We start from the raw sequence: 6761 nt of genomic DNA, 5'->3' as shown, positions 1-6761 counted from the left end.
GGATTTAATAGTGTCACATTTTCCACACTGCTGAGCTACTGCTTGTTGTTAGCTCTTGTTACTTGATGTCACTATTCAATTGCCTCCCTTAATGAGGTACAGGATAGTGTGGTCATGTTACTTGACCTCAATTCACACTATCAGGGTGAGTTGAGATTCTGAATTGTTTAAATTCTGAATGTAAAGTATAATTCAAAATCTGCAATTGTAAAGCTAGAATCAGTATAGCTGACCATCAAGCTGTTTTAATTACAAAAATCCATCCACATTCGTTTTTAGTGGATGTCTTTTTTTCTTTAGAAAAAAACCTGCTTATATCTTTCCATTTTGGGACTTTTGTTTTCCTGTGGGCCCAGTCTGTTGTTTTTTTTGCTAGGCCATTTCACAGCCTTTGGAGTCTGGTCTTTTAGGGCAGCTGAAAATTAAGTAAAATAAGTCTTGTCAGCAACCCACGACTTGAGAGGAACTTAAGGAAAACTATAGTAAACAGTTAGAATGTTATAATTTGCAATTTAAAAATCACAAACATATTTGAAGGAAGGGTGAAATTTCTTCAGCATACATCCAGACCTCTGCTTAAAGGTGCTTTGACATCAATGATAGTTAGATCTTGCATTTGGTGTATTTTATAGTTAAGTACATACATTGCATTTACAATCATTCTTGGAGGAAACATATAACTTGTCCAATCCCAATTTTGCTGCAGCTACTGCATATTCCATGTACTTTGTTATATGTATGTGTTTCTTCTGTGGGCTACTATGTCTCCCAGCAGCTCAACTTTATCCTGCACCCAATGAGGGTGGACTGGTTCTGATCCAATTTTGGCTACAGACGACTGGGTGTTTTCTTAGTCCAAGGCATGATTTGCATCCACTAAATTGCGGATTCAAGACCAGTTCTACAGATGTGTACATTCTTGCCTGACACTCCTAATGTTTTACTGCAAGAGAGCTGTATTAGTGAAGATGCAGTCTCTGAATTGTTAAAGTCCCGTCAGTCGTCTGGGTGGAAAAGCACATTCAATACAATGTGAACAATGGGGGTGGTGCAGTGCTGGGTGATCTGCCTGATATTTATCCCTCAACCAACATTGGTATGTTTTTAACATTCTACCAGGTGGTATTGTGAATCTTACTGTATGCACATTGCCATATTTGTTTACAAGTGATTGCATTTTAAAAGTACTTAAACTGTAAATCAGTTGCTGTGTTTTGAAATAAAATGATTTTAATCATGTGATTTTAAAAGCACCTTTTAATCAGAGGTTGAGCCTGCATTTTAATGTACTTTTTTTCTGCTAGAATATTGATCAAATTTGGTAAATCAGCTTAAATTGAACAATAACACCCTGCACTGAGTGGTTGTTGCAAAAATAATTGCAGAGCAGTTAATTGTTTGAGAAGTGGAAATAGTGCTGAAGTAATTTTTACGTAGTTTGAATCCTGCGAGATGCAGTTGAAAATGTAAAGTTTATGCAGACTGTTATCACAGTCTGAGTTTGAGTCCCCTGGAGCAATTCTGTATATTATGGCAGTTGTCTTCTCAAAGTTGTAATCTTTTACCTTCACCCAGAGAAACCAAAAGGCTTGATCAAAGGTGTTTGGGCAGTTACTGACAACTCATGATGTCAGCAGGAGTACTATCTCTGACCATCTCCTACCTATAGCAATAAAGTAGAATGGTTAAATCTTTTTCATCAGGGCATTGCAAAATTACCAGAGTTATGTATAAAAAGCAGGCTCCCCAAATGGCAATGTGATCACAAGTAGATAATCTGTTTTGTGACTGATTGGGACAAATACCAGTCAGGACCTTTTTTTGGAGAGGGGTTATCACTCAATTAAGTTGGCTTTGATAGGTCTCAACAGTTTGTCAAAATAACCTCCTTTCAGTCAACAATTTTCAACTATATCTAAAAGCAGATGACAAATTATCCACACAATTGTTCACATGGATTATTTCAAATGTTTTCCTGACTGTCGGCCTCCCAACATAACTGGGAGATGCCATACCCAGTTGTGTACCAAATAGAGGAAGTAGCTTGTATTCCTTCAGGCTTGGGGTGGAGGGGACTGATCCCGACCTTGATTTTGCTGCATCATTCATTGATTAGAGTACGTGGAATGTAGTGTGATTTATAACAAACTGGGCCAATTATATTCAGTGCACAGTATGTGATGTAGAGAAATTAATGGGGAGTGACAAACCAGATTTAGCAAAAGAAGCCAACTTGGCAAATTGCAGACAAAACTGAATTTAAAATCAGTGAACATGTAATTGTTTATGTAACTGAGCTTAGAGGGGAACTGCAATTTGCAGAGATGTACCCTTCTTCAAAATGAGGTCACATTATCAAATGTGATATCTGGTTACATTAACATACAATTAGAGCAAAGTTTAAAAATTTCATGATACCAGGTTATAGTCCAAGTTTATTTGGAAGCACTAGCTTTCAGAGCTCTACTCCATCAGCTGTTTGTAGAGCATAAGATTGTAAGACAGAATTTATAGCAAATGTTTAGTGTGATGCAACTGAAATCGTATTGTTTATGTCTAATAGCTTTTAGAATAAAAATGAAACTAACATAGTCAAAGTTATATTCTGAAGTGAATTTTAACAGGAGTCATGATTTGGAGATGCTGGTGTTGGACTGGGGTGTACAAAATTACAAATCTCACAACACCAGGTTATAGTTTAACAGGTTTAATTGGAAATACACTAGCTTTTGGAGTGCTGCTCCTCCTTCAGGTGATTGTGGAGGCTACACTTCTAAGGCACAATTTATAACAAATTTACAGTGGGATGAATTAGTACTTGCAGAATTACATTCTTTCTTCTGCTGAAAAACTGCATGAGTCAATGTACATTCATTTGAGAATGAAATTTTAAAGTTCTGGGATTTACATATGCAAGAACTGAAGCTACCATGGTCATTCTAATAATGAGAGCTGTAACAAACAAACCAGGTATCTTTCTGTAGGAGAAAATACTGGTTCTGGTCTCTCCACACCATGTCTGCATTTCAACAGTGGGTAGGCTTAGTGACTCAAATGAGCCAAACAAGGTTCTCCAGCCATTACAGATATCTCTGGCCATAACTCATCCAGTCCCACACCAAGAGAATATACTTTAGATTAATTGATAATGAGCCTTGCACTCCACAATAGGCCAGCACTTCTGATGTCCTTAGGGCACAGCTGCTCTCCCGTAGGAGTCAAGCCTTCAGAGAGGCTTCACAAGAGACCTAAGGGGCAACCTTTTCACTCACCTGGTGGTATGTGTATGGAATGAGCTGCCAGAGGAAGTGGTGGATGCTGGTACAATTGCAACATTTAAAAGGCACCTGGATGAGTATATGAATAGGAAGAGTTTGAAGGGATATGGGCCAGGTGCTGTCAGGTGGGACAAGTTGGATCGAAGGGTCTGTTTCCATACTGTGCATCTCTTATGACTATGAAACCCACTAATACCAAGAATCAGAATCTCCTGAGTGAGTCAATTAAGAAACTCATTGTCAGACACCAGCCACTTAGTTCATTCATTTCTCTTTGTTGTACAATTTACACCATGGTCTCATAACTCACTTCCATTGTTGTAAGGGTGTAAATCGCCATTGTATTCTCTGTTTGGAAGAAGCTGTGTTTCCTTCTGAACAGCCTGTCACTATCTCTTCCACGATATCACTTTGTTAAATAACACCTGGTCAGTTCTCTGTCCAATCTGTGTGTGATCTCTCTGACTAATTGGGCTAAATTCTCTGCCATTTTCAATATATAATTTCAGTTGCTTCACTGTCAACTTTTGCTATAAATTGTCTTGCAATATTATATTCCACAAGCACATGAAGGAGTAGTGCTTCAAAAGCTCATGCTTCCAAATAAACTTCTTGTTGGACTATAACCTGGCGTTGTGTGATTTTTAACTTTGTACACTCCCAACACCAGCACCTCCAAATTGCAATTAGGTCAGATTACAAAAAGTTTGTTCAAGAAAAATTTAACAGTGCTGGAAAAGAGAACTACAAAGGAGAGAGCTTTAGGGAAAGTTGATATTTGGAGGTTGTAGGAGATCATAACTATAAGGAGGGGAGGGGTATGAAACCACAAGAGAATTTTAAAAGTCAGGCATTGCTGGGCGTTAGTATTGGTCAGTGAGTAGAGGGTGATAGAATGAGTGACAGCAGCACAGACCACCTGGAACTCAAACACAAATCCAGGAATAAACACAGGTTTGGGTTTGTAATTCAAAAATAATTCAGACTCAAGTGATACAGGAATAGCACCAAGGTGAGGACAATCTGTACTGCTCCTTGTTATTAAGGCTGAGAGGCAGGGTAAAGTAAGTGATTTACTGCAATCACACCTACTGTGGGCCAGAGAAAACACATTCAGAGTCCACCAAGGCAGTATGAGAATTTGAATCCAGTAAAAGATTCTGGAATTGTGAAGCTATCAGAATATTGCAAAAACCCAATGAATGTGCTTATTTAGAGAAGGAAACCTGCCATCCTTACCCAGCCTGGGCTTATATTCGAATATCACATCAATATGGCTGCCACAAGTGCCTTGACAAATTGCTTTCTATTATGACCCAAGGGATGACTAAAGGCTGGGCAGTAAATCAGAGAGGCACTGCACAATTAATTGTATAATTTTAGTACCACGCTGCTTTGATTTATACACTTTGTGATTTCACACTTGGCTGCTTCTATTTATAAATGTCACGCATATAGAGGAGAGGATAAAGTGTAGGTTTCCTAAGGAGGGAAAGCAAAGTGCACTAAATTCTAAACTCTGAAGCTTAAAGGGACTTCCAGCAAGGACCAGTCATGTTACGGAGTTACCTGATCAGAACCAGGTGAGAGCTCAAACGATTAAGATTGCCTCATCACCATCATGTATTTTGTCTGGGTGGAGTTTGGAACTGGAGGTTCCTCATCAATCAACTGCAATACATGCCACAGCCAACTGGATGTTACACTGGAAAGTGGCCAGTAGTTGTGGATCCACAGCCCAAAGAGGCGCAACTTTGGGTAACTTGAAATGAAGGCTTTCAGCAAATATCAGATGTGTTGCTTTTTGGCCATTTGCCAGATCTGCTACTGCCCTCAGCTTTTCTAACTCATTAATGCAGCATTTAGTTCACCATGACAAAATCCATTGCACCCACGTCTCACACCCAGTGGTAACATACTGACAACAGTTACACAAAACCAAGGCTTATTCTATGTGTAAAGGGCAAGCATTATTAATTCATAATCTTCACATCTTACATCAACACTCATCAATCTCTTAGATTTGTGAAGTAAAAATGGGAATTAAATCAGCCAAGCCATGACACCTGTGCAAATCAGAGAGAGATAGATTCTGGATTAGGATGAGGATCAAAGATTTTGGGATAAACAGGAGAATGAGGCTGAGAAACATGAGCCATTATCAAATGGCACAGCAGACTCAATGGGCTGAAGGGCCTAATTCTGATCTAATACTTTACAATCTTGACAAAATAGAACACTACAAACTATTTTATCTCAAATATGCTGCAACCAATATGCTTAATAAATGATATATTTTGCAGGCTTTGTGTGGGTGCCAAAATATTCTGAACATACCAAGATCCCGTTTTAATATTCAGTGGTTTATTTTAAACCTTAGTGTGAAACAGCTGCTTAGCATTCTATACCAGACAACTCCATAAATAGGTAAATTGTTTCCAACACCCATGAATAAATCAACACCACTCCACCTACATACAGTAGCTTCTACATCTCAACATCGAAACTAGGCAGCACCTCATATTTCTGAACAATTCTCTCTGTACATCTCAGGTTCTACTTCATGAACCACTTCTGTCTGCTCACAGACCTGGGACACATGATAGCAGAGAGAAGGGAAAAAGTGCCAATCATATGCTCTGGTACAAGCTAATATAGACGGAAGAGCAGAATTCCAGAGGCAAGGTAAGAATGAAAGCCCTTGACAGAAAATCTGCATTCAACTGAATGTGGCATCAAGCAGCCCTAGCAAAACTGGAATGAATGTTTATTGGGGCAAACTCTCTTCTGGTTGGAGTTATACCTGATACATAGAAAGACTGCTGAGATTGTTGGTCAGTCATCTCAGCTCCAGAACATCTCTGCAGAAGTTCCTCATGGTAGTGTCCTCGACCCAACTATCTCTAGCTGCTTCATCAATGACCTTCCTTTTATTCTAAGGTCAGAAGTGGGGATATTTACTAATGATTTCACAATGTTCAGCACCATTTGTGACTCCTCAGATGCTGAAACACTCCATATTGAAATACAAGATCTGGACAATATCCAAGTTTGGGTTGACAAGTGGCAAGTAACATTTGTGTCATACAAATGCTAGGCAATGACCATCTCTAACAAGAAAAAAATCTAATCACTGTTCTATGACATCCAATGGTGTTAACATCTATGAATCCCCTATATCAATATCCTTGGGGTTATCATTGACCAGAAACTCATTGGACTGGCCACATAAATACAGTGCCTACAAGAGCAAATGAGAAGCTAGGGAAAACTGCACGTCCACCATCTACAAGACACAAATTGGGAATGTGATGGAATACTCCCCACTTGCCTGGTTGAATGCAACTCCAAAAACACTCCAAGAGGCTTTACACCATCTAGAACACAGCAGCCCATTTGATTGCATCACATCTATTCCATCCATCAATGCTCAGCAGCAGCAGTGTGCACTAGCTACAAGAATTCCAGTAGAAATTTACCAAA

This window comes from Hemiscyllium ocellatum, chromosome 20 (assembly GCF_020745735.1).
Source record: "Hemiscyllium ocellatum isolate sHemOce1 chromosome 20, sHemOce1.pat.X.cur, whole genome shotgun sequence".
Lineage (NCBI taxonomy): Eukaryota > Metazoa > Chordata > Chondrichthyes > Orectolobiformes > Hemiscylliidae > Hemiscyllium > Hemiscyllium ocellatum.
The sequence above is the reverse complement of the archived record's forward strand: the minus strand, read 5'-3'. Positions refer to the sequence as shown.